The 13,745-nt window shown below is 42.1% G+C and overlaps 1 protein-coding gene across 1 annotated transcript in view; it reads left to right on the top strand.

The window, feature by feature from the left end:
- spock1 (SPARC (osteonectin), cwcv and kazal like domains proteoglycan 1) overlaps positions 1-13,745 on the top strand; it is a 561,184-nt gene that overhangs the window by 283,297 nt on the left and 264,142 nt on the right. The gene's annotated exons all lie outside the window — the stretch shown is intronic.

Genomic DNA, 13,745 nt, shown 5'->3' with positions numbered 1-13,745 from the left:
AGGGACGCTCTACAGGAGGAGAGGGGACTTCATCCTCTTCTCCTTGGGGAGGGAAGACCAGGTTCACTAGGATAGCACCTTCCCACTGAGGGTACCATCAATGCTACGTACATAGCTCTGTAGACTTTCCCCCATGTCAACAGGGAGCGATAGTACAACCATAAGGGCTACCACACAGTCAATGGGCAGTAAGTATGTGATCACACCATGAAATTCATCTCAGTGACTGCTCACAATCCTGGAAGCACCCATGATACTCTTATTCTGCAACAGTCAGCAAATCCCACATTCTTCGGCCTTCTAGACAGACAACAGGATGGCTCCTCCCTCCAGACATCATTCCTGATCTTTTTCCGTCATCCCACCACACAAGGCCACACAAGGAAAATGGAGCTGAGGTCCAGGGTCAGCCATGATCTTATTAAATGGAGGGACAGGCTCGAGGGACTATATGGCCTGCTCCTGGTCCTATTTCTTATGTTCAGACATTGTTTCAGTCATCATGTATATACATCACCAAAACTACTGAAAAATCACTTTGGAATAATGTTGACCTCTAATGTTTTGTCTCATATTGTAATATCAATTTAATAGATGTTGAGGTAGTTTTTCTGAAGTAGAATAGAATTTTTGCCTCAACATGTAGGAGTGTTTTGAGGGTATATTTTTAGAAGAAACAAGAATGGTCTGCTCTTCCTCCTGAAAGACCACAATGTTGAAAGTACTCATGATGTACTTATGTTAATAATTGACCACATTTTTCATATTAAGGTTCTCGCTAAACACTATCAGAGAGCATTACTGATGAAGATCACTTCACTCATTTTAATGCAGCTTAGTGCCTGATAACATCACTCGCCTTTTAATGTGAAAAGTGACAAAATACTTTATCACAGTTTGACTATATTATAACCAAGAAACCAGTATAAACTGAGGCATTTATCAGGTTTCTTGTTTACTATCTGTTAAACTTTGTCATCTATTCAGTTTCTTCCTTTCTTCTTTTCAATGTGTTTGTCACTGCTTTTGTTTTCTGACCCTGTGCTTACTATGTTGAAAGAAAACAAACCCACTTAAAGTAATGGATAGTAATGATCTGTGGTTTTTGTACCTAAGCCTTGTGGATACCCTAATAGTTATTGATTTCACTTTCTATTTCCCCTTGTAGGAGAAAAGGCGAAGCAAATGAAATTGTAACCCTATCAAAAATTTCTCAATCACCATCTATCATCCCAATGAATTAACAGGACTGAAAACAAAGAACTAGAAACATTCCTTGCTCTATTTGTCCCCAAAACAATGCAACTTGCAAGTTACAATAACAATTGAACCTCTCCCGTAACCTTAATCACATAAAAGCGTAAATCTGCAGTGTGAACATGAATGTTTTCAAGAATAAGACACCAGAAAACAATATTAATCACCTGCTTGATACTGTCAGATTCCATTGCTGATACATTTCAAACAAAGCACTTTGTGCTGTTTTAAATGGTATCACAGAATCTGAGTGATTGGTTTATACTACGTTATTTATTTCCAAACCTACCTGTGATACTATCAAATTCACAGTTCTGCAATTTCAAGCTAGTCTGGGAAGACAAAGCCTGCGTTTGTAATTACCTCAGTGTTTGGTCACCATAATTCAAACTATGTAAGAAAAATCCCCTGGGGCAGGATCTTTAGGTTGGCGAGCAGGGGGCGGGGCCCACTCGCCGACGCGTAAAATGCTGCGGGATGACTTCGGGCGCCTTTAACATTTTTAAATTTGGCGCCGATCTCCTTGAGGCAACACTTAGTCTCAGGGCTGAGGGTATTCCCCCCCACTGCCCGCACAGGGAGTGCATAGCACTTCCTGGCGGATGTCACACTGGGCAGGCCTTAATTGGCACGCCCATGTAAAATGGCGGCACACCCTCAATCAGGGGCGCTGTTCGGAGGCGCACCTGCCCATGCCCACTCCTGCACTTCCCCCCCCTCCCCGACAGGGGGAAAATTCTTCCCCTGGTTTAGCATGTTGTCAGCTGAGTACCATAAGCAATATTTTAAAGCTGTGTTGGGAGTGAAAAGATTCGTACGAATGCTTTTGATGCCTCCATAACAGCACCGTTTTCATAATCAGTTCAAGGTCACTAAAGCTCCTGTTCCACTAACTTGGATAGAAATGCGGAGAAATTTTGATTTTGCATTTAATAGCGTTTTGCCACATTTCTGGTGACGTTACATTAGAAGAGCAGAAGGAGGAAATTCCTGTCCATAAGTTCCTTAGGAATAAGAAAAGACTGTTTGGCCTAACAAACAATATTCTATTTTGAGACATCTCAAGTCCATCCACCTGCATTTTCATTGTAACCCTTTTGGGTTTGGATCGGGAGCCTGACGTCTGGGTTAAATGTGGGTCTGGATCTCAGACTGTGGTGGGTGCAGTCACTCAGCAGTAATTTTCCCTGAATTAGCCAATTAGTGGCTGGAGAGCCACACGCTGCCCAATTAAGGAGGCCCTCCACTATAGAAGGAGCTGAGGCCCTCCACTATAGAAGGAGCTACAGACTGCTGTTGCATGTAAGGGAGAAAGGGGAAGTCTCCATCTTGAGGTTTCCTCTCACAACTTTAAAAACCTTTGAATTAAAAATGGCCATAGCTGTTGGACCACCCTTGTGGAGAAGCTGAATCTGTGGCCAAGTAGCAGTGGACAGTCTCAAAGCCAAGCTGCGGCATTGGCCCCCTGCTCCTCCTCCAGGCGGCTGGCCTATTCTCAATGCTGCAGGAGGTCTGCAGGCCGACTGCAAAATTTCAGTTGGCCTCTGATAATTGGCCTTACGCTGACCTCAGATGGCCCAGGGAAGGGATAGTGTTGGCAAACTGGCATCCCAGCCAGTGGCATTAAATCACATTGGCTGCCAGCCTCCCTACTTGCCACCAAAACAGGATAAAAATTCAGCCCTTCATCTTTTTTCAGAACACATCTATGCTAATTGTGTCGAGCCCACTTATCTCATCCGGTTCAATGGCCAAACCTGTCAACGGATTCCATAACTGTAAGAACTTTTCTTATTTTCGTACATATACATCCCTGAGCCATATTGGAGAGCCTTGTGTGAGAGTTTGGACTTAACCTTTGGTAAAAGTCTTGATGGAGTCATCAAGAGCAACAATCATACATATCACAATCATATCATCTACCTAATATATCTCTATAGGATTTATACCATGACTTATAGCTTGAACAAGCCTCTTTACACTTGTTATTAACAATGCAGCAATGCCTACTGCTCATACTCGAATAATAATAATGGTCCTGGTGATAGCTAGGAAACGATATATTGGAAACCTTGCACTAGCTAGTTATACTAGGATTATTTAGTCAGTGGATGAAGTGCTGGCCAGTTCTTCACTGATAGCGTTTAAGTCTTGCCTCTTCGTTTGAATGTTTTGGTTATCGTTTGAACCAAGTTTATGTTGAGAGTGGTCACCACAGTGAATGTGGATTCTTATTACATTTAGTTCGAGAGTAAGAAGCAACTCGGGATAATGCGTAAAATGTCTATTGTGGAAAGGGACTTGGTGAACGGAATTGGTCTGATCCAGTAGAATGAAATGAGCTTATGTTATACCACTTGTGATTTTCTTTTCCATCAACTACAAAGGAAGAGAAAATTGGACATGACATAAAGCAGGCTGCATTTCACACAACTGGCATAGTGGTCTTCATTCTATTTTTGAATAACTAAACAATGAGGCAAGTAATTCACCTCCTGACTCCTCAAAGTCAGGAGTATGATGGAATACTCTCCACTTGCATCCATGAGTGCAGCTCCAACCACACTGAAGAAGCTCGACATCATCCAGGACAAAGCAGCCCACTTGATTGGCGCCCCATCCACCACAATAAACATTCATTCCCTCCACCACCGATGCACAGTGGCAGCAGTGTGTACCATCTACAAGATGCACTGCAGCAACTTACCAAGGCTCCTTCGACAGCACCTTCCAAACCTGCAACCTCTGCCACCTAAAAGGACAAGGGCAGCAGATGCAGGGAACACCACCACCTGCAAGTTCCCCTCCAAGCCACACACCATCCAAACTTGGAACTATATCACTGTTCCTTCACTGTCGCTGGGTCAAAATCCTGGAACTCCCTTCCTAACAGCACTGTGGGTGTACCTACGCCACATAAACTGCTGCGGTTCAAGAAGGCAGCTCACCACCAACTTCTCGAGGGCAGCTAGGGATGGGCAATAAATGCTGGCCCAGCCGGCAAAGTCCACATCCCGTGAATGAATAATATTTAAAAAATGAACTATGGATGGAGGAGACCAAGCAGCAGATGAGCTCAACCATGTCTCGGGGCTCAGAGTGCATGAGCGCCGCCCATGAGAGAGTGGCAAACCTCATGAAGTGTCATATATGGCAGCAGCTAGGCTGCATGCAGGAGCAGCCTACTGTCCTGCACAGAATTCATGGTGTTTTATGTAGTCTGGACCAGTCAGCTCAGCACCTGAGCACTAATGTCCTTGGAATACATGACACAATTTGCAGCTTAGACAGGTCGGTCACACAGATGGCTTAGAGGTTGCTGGAGGGGATGCCAGCTGTGCCCCTATGGCAACCTCCCTCAAGCAGCAGGAGCGCCAAACAAGGACTGAGGGTGTGCCTGAAGAGGATGAGGAGGCTATTTCGTGACACACTCATAATCCTCAGACCGAGGAAGCTGAGCCCAGTAATGAGAGCTGCCCCTGAAGAAATGCTGGCAGAGCAGTTAGAGGAGAGGCCCCAATGGGTCCATCCAAGACAACCACCAGTCATTACAGCCATGAAGCCAGTGACTTGATCAGGCTAGCTCCACCTCCTCTGTGGCAAAAAAGGGGAGAACAATGCAGGAGTGTCCGTGCGTGGTGGGCACTAAGTGCTGTTATGTAGATGTTGCATGTTATTAGTAAGCAAGGCTCACTGTAAGTAAACTCACTCTTCATTATCATGGGAAGAATGATTTAATTAATCTTGTGCTGACTAGTACTAAAAGCGTGGGAACAAAACATTAGCTTCTCACCGATACAGTGGAGACTGCAGGTAGTAGTCCATTGCTCTGTGATGGTAAGATTGCATAACTGCACACACTCTTGTGTGAATCACGCCCCACCCCTTTGCCCCTTACTGCAAAAAGTGGATGTCAGAAATGGGGGTGGGACTTCTGCCTGGGTCCCTCCCACTGTTTTTAAAGGTCCAAGGAGTTTCCCCATTCTGCAACTGTCCAGCCCTTAGTATCAAACCAGCTGAAGGATGGTAATTTTATAAATGTTGTTGCAGGGAGAATGTTTAACTAATCTAATGTGATCATAGTAACCTGGAGTTCCCACTTGGTCGCATTGGTTTTCTCAGTGTAATTTGGCTAAATGCTCTATGAGGCAAGACTGCCTCATTAAAGCCTGTTGGTCATAAAGTTATAGTGGGTGAGTCGGCCAAGCAGGGGTTGGCTCGCCCCCCGACGTTTACACTGGGGTGCAGGGAGCCTGTCCTCAGCTCGATGTATTGCTGGTAGAATTTGAGCAGTGGTAGAAGCAAGATGTTCGCAGTTAAATCACTGGAAGCCTGCAGTTATCCTGTTGTCACAGGGAACCTGCAGATATACTGTCTCTGAACAAGAGGAATGTAACAATGCTGTCTACTCACACAAGAGAGGAAGTGGTAGAGCTCATTGCCTGCTCATTAAAACTTATACATGGAGCTGGGCTTGTAGGTAAAAGGCTGTCTTGGTATATCTGCAGTTAGTTGTCAGCCAAATCTATGAGACGTCCTCATTTATATTGAGATTAGGTCAGCACCGGCAACATTATGCTACACCTTTAGAGCCATACGAGAAAATAAATGTGCACAGCTCTTCCATGAAAGATAAGGTACATTCAAAACCTGCTGAATTTATTTTTTTTGTGTTTTAATTCATAATATGTTACAATGTACAAGATCCTTGCTATGAGTTTTAAACAGAAAAATAATTAACCCGTATAATAATTACAAGTTTCTTTCTTGGTTATAATTTCACAAACATGTGTCATTCTTAGGAATTTTTTTTAGCATTATAAGCATATTCCACATTGGTTAATAAGGTTTCATTTTTCAGGCATTGTAACTTATGCACACTGAAGACCTGCATGTTTTGATCATCCTATTAGATGTGTGGGCCAATTTGTAGCTAATGTTTTCAGCAGAGGTTTTAAAATAACTTACTCATACATTTATACCAGTACATGACATGTGATTAAGCTGATTGTAGCTAATTAGAAATCAGCAACTATGTATTCATGATGGGGTCACTTTTATTACGAACACAGGTTCTAATTTCTGGTCACCTTATCTACATAATAAGGGCAGTCAGGTTGTTGGAGATTAATATTTCATTCATTCATTTATTCAGTATGTTAGCACCTACGTGGAAGATTTGTCAACAGCACAATTAATGGGTTAAGCAAATATTTAACTTGAAACTTTTATGTCCTTATTAATTCAGGTATTATTGACATAGGAGTAATGAGAATGTATATTAATAGATATTCAGTTTTGCTTCTCTAGTTATGCCTCAGTGAAACAATTGCATTCACGATACTATGGAGTACCACTGTGAGCTGAGTAGTTGGCTCATTAATTTCTGGGAAGCTCAAATAAATTGTGCCTCTCAGACATGGCTTCTGTTACCTCGAAATGACTCCTCTTGCTGAAATAGCATGTATGTAATGCTTATTTGCAAAAGCCAGTGATTCAATTCCTACTATTACTTATTGCCATATACACAGTTATTTTTTCACTATTAGCATTTTGGTTTATTAGTGCTTGTACTTGACCGGGTGTTGAAGTGGGATTACTCCGCCTTACTGCTAAAGACAAATGTTTGATGTGAAGGGTAGAATGCTCGCTTGGCTGTGCTAGTTTTATCAGCACAAATCACCTGAAATTGGCCAAACTAGTGCAAAAAAAATCAAGGCATTTTAAGCACAAGTTACATTGAGTGCAAATTCTGTTCTGGCGATCTTTTGTGCCAGTTAAAAAGCATCGAGCTGGAAGTCAACCGCTCACAAAACTAGCGAATTGTATCTGTTTTTGAGCCTCTGTTGAGACTTGCAAAATAGATCCCTTTTCTTGCCACAAGAGCACCACTAGGTACCTTTTAACAGCCTTAATCTATATATATATATATAAAAACTTTAATTTGCTAAGAAACTGACATATCAATGTTGCTTGAAAATCATTTTGTATAGATTTCTTTTATATAAAGTTGGGATACTCTCAGGTCATTTGTGACATGGCAGAGTATAGCAGGACTGCTGTAAGGCTCAGGTCATGTATTTGCAATCTCCATCAATGACTTGGGTGAGGGGACCAAGTGTATTATTTGGGGTATGGTGGCTTAGAGTGGACTAGTAAACTCGAGGCTTGGCCTAGTAACCCAGTGGCCCAATTAGAGTACAAAAGTAAAGAAATGTTGCAGCAATTACATGGAGCTTTGATCTCCTTACCAAAGGAAGGATATACTCATCTTAGAAGGTGTGTAACAAAGTTCACTAGGTTGATTCCTGATTTGAGAGAACTGTTCTATGTGGAGAGGTTGCATGGAATAGGCCTATATTCTCTAAAGTTTGGAAGAATGAGAGGTGAGTTCAATGAAATGTATAAAATGTTTGAGGGTTTGACATGGTAGATGTTGAGAGGCTATTTCCCTCGAGTGGAAATTCTGCAAACAGTGTCATACTCTTAGGATAAGGAGTCGGCCACTTAGAATTGAGATGAGGAGAACTTCTTCACTCAAAAGGTTCTGAATCTCCCTGCCTAAGGAACTGTTTATGCTCAGTCAATGAGTATATTGAAGGCTGAAAACTCAAAAGTTTTTGGGCACTACGCAAATCAAGGGATATATGGATAGGGCAGAATAATGGAGTTGATGTAGATGCCACAATCCCATTTAATGGTGGAGCAGGCCTGAGGCACTATATGACCTATCTCTGCTTATGTTCAGATGATGGACTAGACTCATTAACATGCTTATTTTTTTTGTGATAAACCCATTTTCAACTGTATTAATAAAACTGCACCAGTTATAAATATATCAAAGATTTTTTAAAAATTACTTTCTAAAACCATGCCTAACTGCGCTGGTTCAAGCAAGATTTTCTGCACAGTGATATGCAAATGAGCATGAACAAAATACCCATTTTGCAAAACTACTGCAATCTGGGCGAATTGGTGCCTGGATTGCTGATTACTTCCAAAATCCCTATCTGTGCTTCTTAAATGCAGCTCATAACTCATAGCTGGTGTAATTTAAAAACAACATTTCATTATACACTGTCAATTTAAGGTATAGACCTATGTTGGCTGGATTGAAGCTAAAAGACAAAACAATACTTTCTGTGGAATTGTGTCTCAAACGTTCTGCAGTCTTCTTGGGTATAAACAACCAATTGGTGGTCAAGTGCATTATCTGAACATATTTCAGATTCTTGAATATTCCTGGTACAAATGCTGCAGAGTACAGTAATGGATAAAATGTTCTCTTATTGGGTAAAGAAATTGCAAGGAATAACTTATAAAAATCAGGGACATTTTCCTGTTTTGTTCCAAATAAGGCCGCACCAATGCAATTTTGAGTGTATGTTTTTCATGAACTCTAGTCATATAGTTAGTGTAAATACAATTGAGGTAAATATTAGGTGAAACTATATTGATTCTGTAAGTATTGGCAACTGCCATCTTTGCACTCATACACACTTGGGGCAGGATTTCACCGTCGGCGAGCGGGGGCAGGGCCCGCTCGCCGACGTGTAAAATGACGCACGGTGACATCGGGCGGAACTCCCGACGTCACCGCGCCCCATTTAAATTTTCAGGTAGGCGGGGGCTCAGCAAAATCAGCTGCGTGCCTGCCGACCTGTCAATGGCCAATTGAGGCCATTGACAGATCAATTAAAGTAATTAGTGGACCTGCCCGTCCAACCTTAAGGTTGGTGGACAGGCCAGGAGCCCTGGCGGGAAGTAGAAAAAACATGAAACCTCATCCACAGGCGGGATGAGATTTCATGTAGGGTTTTAAAAATTTTAATAAAGTTTTCTTGGAAATTATGAACATGTCCCAACTCATGTGACATTTTTCTATTTTTAATATTTTTAAAAGTAGAGGTGATCTCCCTGAGGCAGCACTTAGCCTCAGGGAGATGAGTGCGCTCTTTTGTGCGCATGCGCGAAAGAGCGCACTCTCAATTTTGGGATTCCCCCCGCCCACACAGGAAGCGCATAGCACTTCCCTGTGGACGTCGGGCTGGGCGGGCCTTAATTGGTCCGCCTACGTAAAATGCAGCGCACCTCCGATTGGGGGCACCGATCAGAAGCATACCCGCATGCGCCCGCCCATCAACATCCCCCCCCAACGGGGGGAAAATTCTGCCCTTGAGGTTCTGTGTTAAACTTGGGTAATAGAGTTGATTGGCCCTTCTAATCATTTAATATTTATTAATTGCTTTCCAATTTTTTGTGAAAAAACATTCTGAAGTTAATTACAAACTACTTTCTGTCGAGCACAATATTTTGAATGGTTTATTGATTTTTTTGGGGAAGCGATTTTCAACCAAATATTTGCCTAGTTACAGCCTTTTATGGCTCCAGATAGTGTTTTGTCCCTCATATGATCTATTTTGTTTTCCCCAGGTTGATTTTTGGTACTCTCATTTTCATACCTTAAAGGTTCCATGGCGTTTCAAGGGCCTGATTATCCATAATGATAACTCAGTTTTTGTTTGTTCAGACTGTTTGGATCAGTCAATTTAAGGGGTCACGGCTGTCAGTGGGTTTATTTAGTGGGCAGTGTCTGGCACATGCGGAGACACGTGGAGCACGAGATGCAAGTGCGTCTGCCAACAGTTGGTGGAGAACAAAAACAGCGGAAAGGGGAACCCAACACCAAAGTTACCCTGGATAGAGAGATTATTTCTGTGAGGGACACCATACTGAAGTGATGGCAAAAGAGGGTAAGATGAGATGATGGAATTGGTTAAGTGTGGCAAGATGGCGGAGACAATTATTTGATATTATTCAGAAGCTATTCTTTGTGCTAAAAATGAAGATTTACAACATTTGAATGAGAAAGTTTTAGCAAAGGTGTCAGGTGACTTAAAAGAATATATCAACATTGATTAAATAGATAAAGAAGATGATAAACATCCATACCCTCCTGAGTCTCTACACAGTTTAACTCCACTGGGTATGATACTGCATAAACTTAGACTCAAGGCAGGAGCAGTTATATTGTTGCTACGAAACATGAATCTTAAACAAGGACTTTGTCGTGAGACAAGATTGGTAGTTTAGACGTTGTTTTCTTTGATAGACGCTGAAATTATAACCTGCAGATTTCAAAGAAATAATGTTTATTTCTCGAATAATATTGAGCTGATAGATGTAAACCTGCCATATCAATTCAAGAGAAAACAGGTCTCAATTAGATTTTGAATACGCAATTACGATAAACAAATTGCAAAGCCAAACTTTTGACAATACAGGTACAGTGCTTCAAATCTGGCAGTCCAGAAACCAAAGTTACCCAAAAAGCAGACATTTTTATAACGTGCCAGGCATCAATTTTAATTGAAAACATGAAAAAAAGTAACTTACCTGGACATATCGGCTAGGAGCTGCATTGCTGCGGTCTGACTAGCTACCAGCTTTTCTGCTTTGTGCATCAGTCTATTTCTGCGCTCCAAGCAACCCTTCACCCCACCCAATCCATCTTGACCAATACTGCCAACAGCCTGACCCGAAATCCAGCAAGATCCAAAATCGGGCATGGCCTCAGTTCCAAAGTTGCTGGTTTTGAGACACTGCAAGACACTAATTTGACCAAAGGGACTTGCAGGTCTCTGCTAATTTAAAAATAAAATTTAAATGTTGGAAAAGATTCAAACATAAGAGCCCAGATCTTCCAGTCTGCGGATGGTTGGAGACAGGACACACCCAGGAGGATGCTTTATGGGACGCCGGGAAGTCCCTACGCAAGGGCTCCAAGGGAATTGCCTGGGAAGTTTGAACTTCCGATAGGCAATTTCTCTGCTCCCCAAGATACCTTCAGACAATTCTAACTTACTTACCTAGATCATTACCCAGCAAATGTTAGACAGAAAAAATCTAGTCTAATACCTGGGTAACTATGCAACTCACCTCTCAATCACTAACACTGACCTCCACGACTACCACCCCCCCTACCCCACCAATACCCCGGCACTATGCCCCTGACCCTTGACTAACCCCCGACACCCCGACCATTTCCTGACCTCCTTCCACTCCCAACCTGACCTGACTAGCCCTCGACCAAACTCCATCACTGACCCAGCCACCCAACTACCCCCTGACCTGACCAGACTCCCCCACCCACCCCCTCCCCTGACCGGACTTGACTAGCCCCCAACCCGACCTGATCAGCCCCAACCTAACTAACCCCTGAACTGACAACCCCTCCCAATCCGACCCGACTAACTACTTACCTACCTCACTCACCTGCCATCCGGCCCCTTACTGATTTAACTGACCCGTTCTACCCCCCTCACACACCCTATCCCCTTACCCACCCTACTCTCTTACCCACTTACCTAATCTCTGTATCTGCCTTCAAAGAAGCTTTGGGACGTTTAAACTCTTTACTTATGGGGATACGGCAGCTAGTGCTATAAAAAGGGGGCATGGTGCTGTAGGGTGGCTGAGTTGTGCTATTAGTGATAGAGCTGACCTGCAGACACTTCTTGGGTGGAAATTTTAAGTTTATTTACAATATACTCAGCAGCAACTATATATGTGCTTTCAACTCTAACTCTACACTGACTGCTGAGGTAGCCCACACTACCCTCCTATTTTTCACTACAGATCATGTGATCTTGCCTAACAAGTATTATTCTTAAAGGTACATTACACACTAAATAAAATCATTATTACTACATTCCTCCCCCTTTTAACTTGGCTATAGATATTACATTTACAAGTACATATTTTTCAAGACAACATAATATTTACACTGGGTAAGGAATTTACAAGTTCAGTCTTTCAGGTGGTTTCCTGGTACGTGTGGAACGTCGCAGCTCCACAACTTCAGATTCTTTGTCAGGAACCTCCTTTTCCGGAGTTGCCTGAACATCAGGTGCTTTGGTGGGCACTTACAGTTTTGTATCCTCAACTCTTACATGAACATCAGACATGTCAGTCCTGGGTTGAGTATCCTCAACAGGAACTACAGACCCAGTCATGATCATTGGGGCACCAAATCTTGGTGATTTGTCCCTCTCTTCCTTAAATGGTCCTCATGTTTACGGATGATCCGGCCTTCCACCTCCACATAGTAAGATAGAGGTTCAGTCACTGCACTTATTTCAGTCCTTGACTGAAGTTTTTCACGTATACCGGCTCTCCCACGGTAAATTTCATCTTGCGACTATGCCAGTTGTGTCTAGTTTTCTGGCTTCTCTGACTCCTTTCCACCTTCACCTCTATATTCGGCATTATTAAGCTCAATCTCGTCCTGAGACAGCGTTTCAGCAATAACTCCACAGGTGTGACACCTGTTGTTGTGTTAGGGGTAGTCCTGTAATGAAAAAGAAAGTGTGCTAGCTTGGTTGCCTATTATGACACAGCCGATAGTAAAGGCTGAGTTGTTCAAATCCCTAAAGGAAACTTGAAACAACTGCCATAATTTTTGCAATTTGTATGTTTCGAGATGCAGGCTTTGAATTCAGTAGTAATAAGACCAAGTCTCAAGAGGTTTATTATATAAAACTAAATTAAACATTTATTAATACAAGAAAAATTGTAAGCACATACATATGTCTCAAAATCACTGCTATAATAACTACAAAAAGCCCCTAATTAATCTGGCTCTCAGTTACACCCCCGTTAAAGCAACAGTAAAACTTATAGATGTTAAAAGACCCCAATCAAAGCACATTTGACCTTACAAATTCAAAATGAGGTTCCCTGCAGACACAGTTTTAAGCTTACAGGCTGGTTGGATCTTAAATGCCTCTGCCTTACACACACAAACTCCTTTCTGTTTATGCCTAGCTTTTCCTTTGAATGTATATTTTCCATGGTATCCTAGGCTTTTACCGTCACATCTTCTAACAATAACATTTTCATCCCACTAATTTTATTAGTAATATGAACACATTGCTTGGCATCTCCCAATTAGGTGCAAGATTTCACCCATTCTTTTGAATGGTTTATTTAAAATTGCAAATTGCCCCCTTGACATCTATGTTTTTAAACTTCTCCATGTTTATCTAATTACCATTTCAAACCTACTTTCTATACATCAAGGCACCCAGACTAGCTGGCTTTAATCCAATTAAGACGCACACAGGCACACACATAGACGCAGATCCCATTACAATTCTATTTAAAAAAAATAATTTCCAGTAACATTATAGACATTAATATCTCTTCATGACACCAAGGAATCACCAGTTAGCTTTTTCATGCCTGTCTTAAATGTTTGAACCGCCCTTTCAGTGACTCGTTTGAGGAAGGGTGGTGTGGTGCAGTTTTCACATGAATGGTACCGTTGATGCTGATAAACCATTGAAACTCAGCACTCTTAAATGCTGTGCCGTTATCGGAAACGACTACTTGTGGTAGTCCGTGAATGGCAAAACTCTGACGTGGTTTCTCAATTGTAGTGCCCAACATTGGTGACTTCATCTCATATACATCAAACCGTTTTGAAT

This window comes from Cetorhinus maximus, chromosome 10, assembly GCF_964194155.1.
Source record: "Cetorhinus maximus chromosome 10, sCetMax3.hap1.1, whole genome shotgun sequence".
NCBI lineage: Eukaryota > Metazoa > Chordata > Chondrichthyes > Lamniformes > Cetorhinidae > Cetorhinus > Cetorhinus maximus.
The sequence above is the reverse complement of the archived record's forward strand: the minus strand, read 5'-3'. Positions and strand labels throughout refer to the sequence as shown.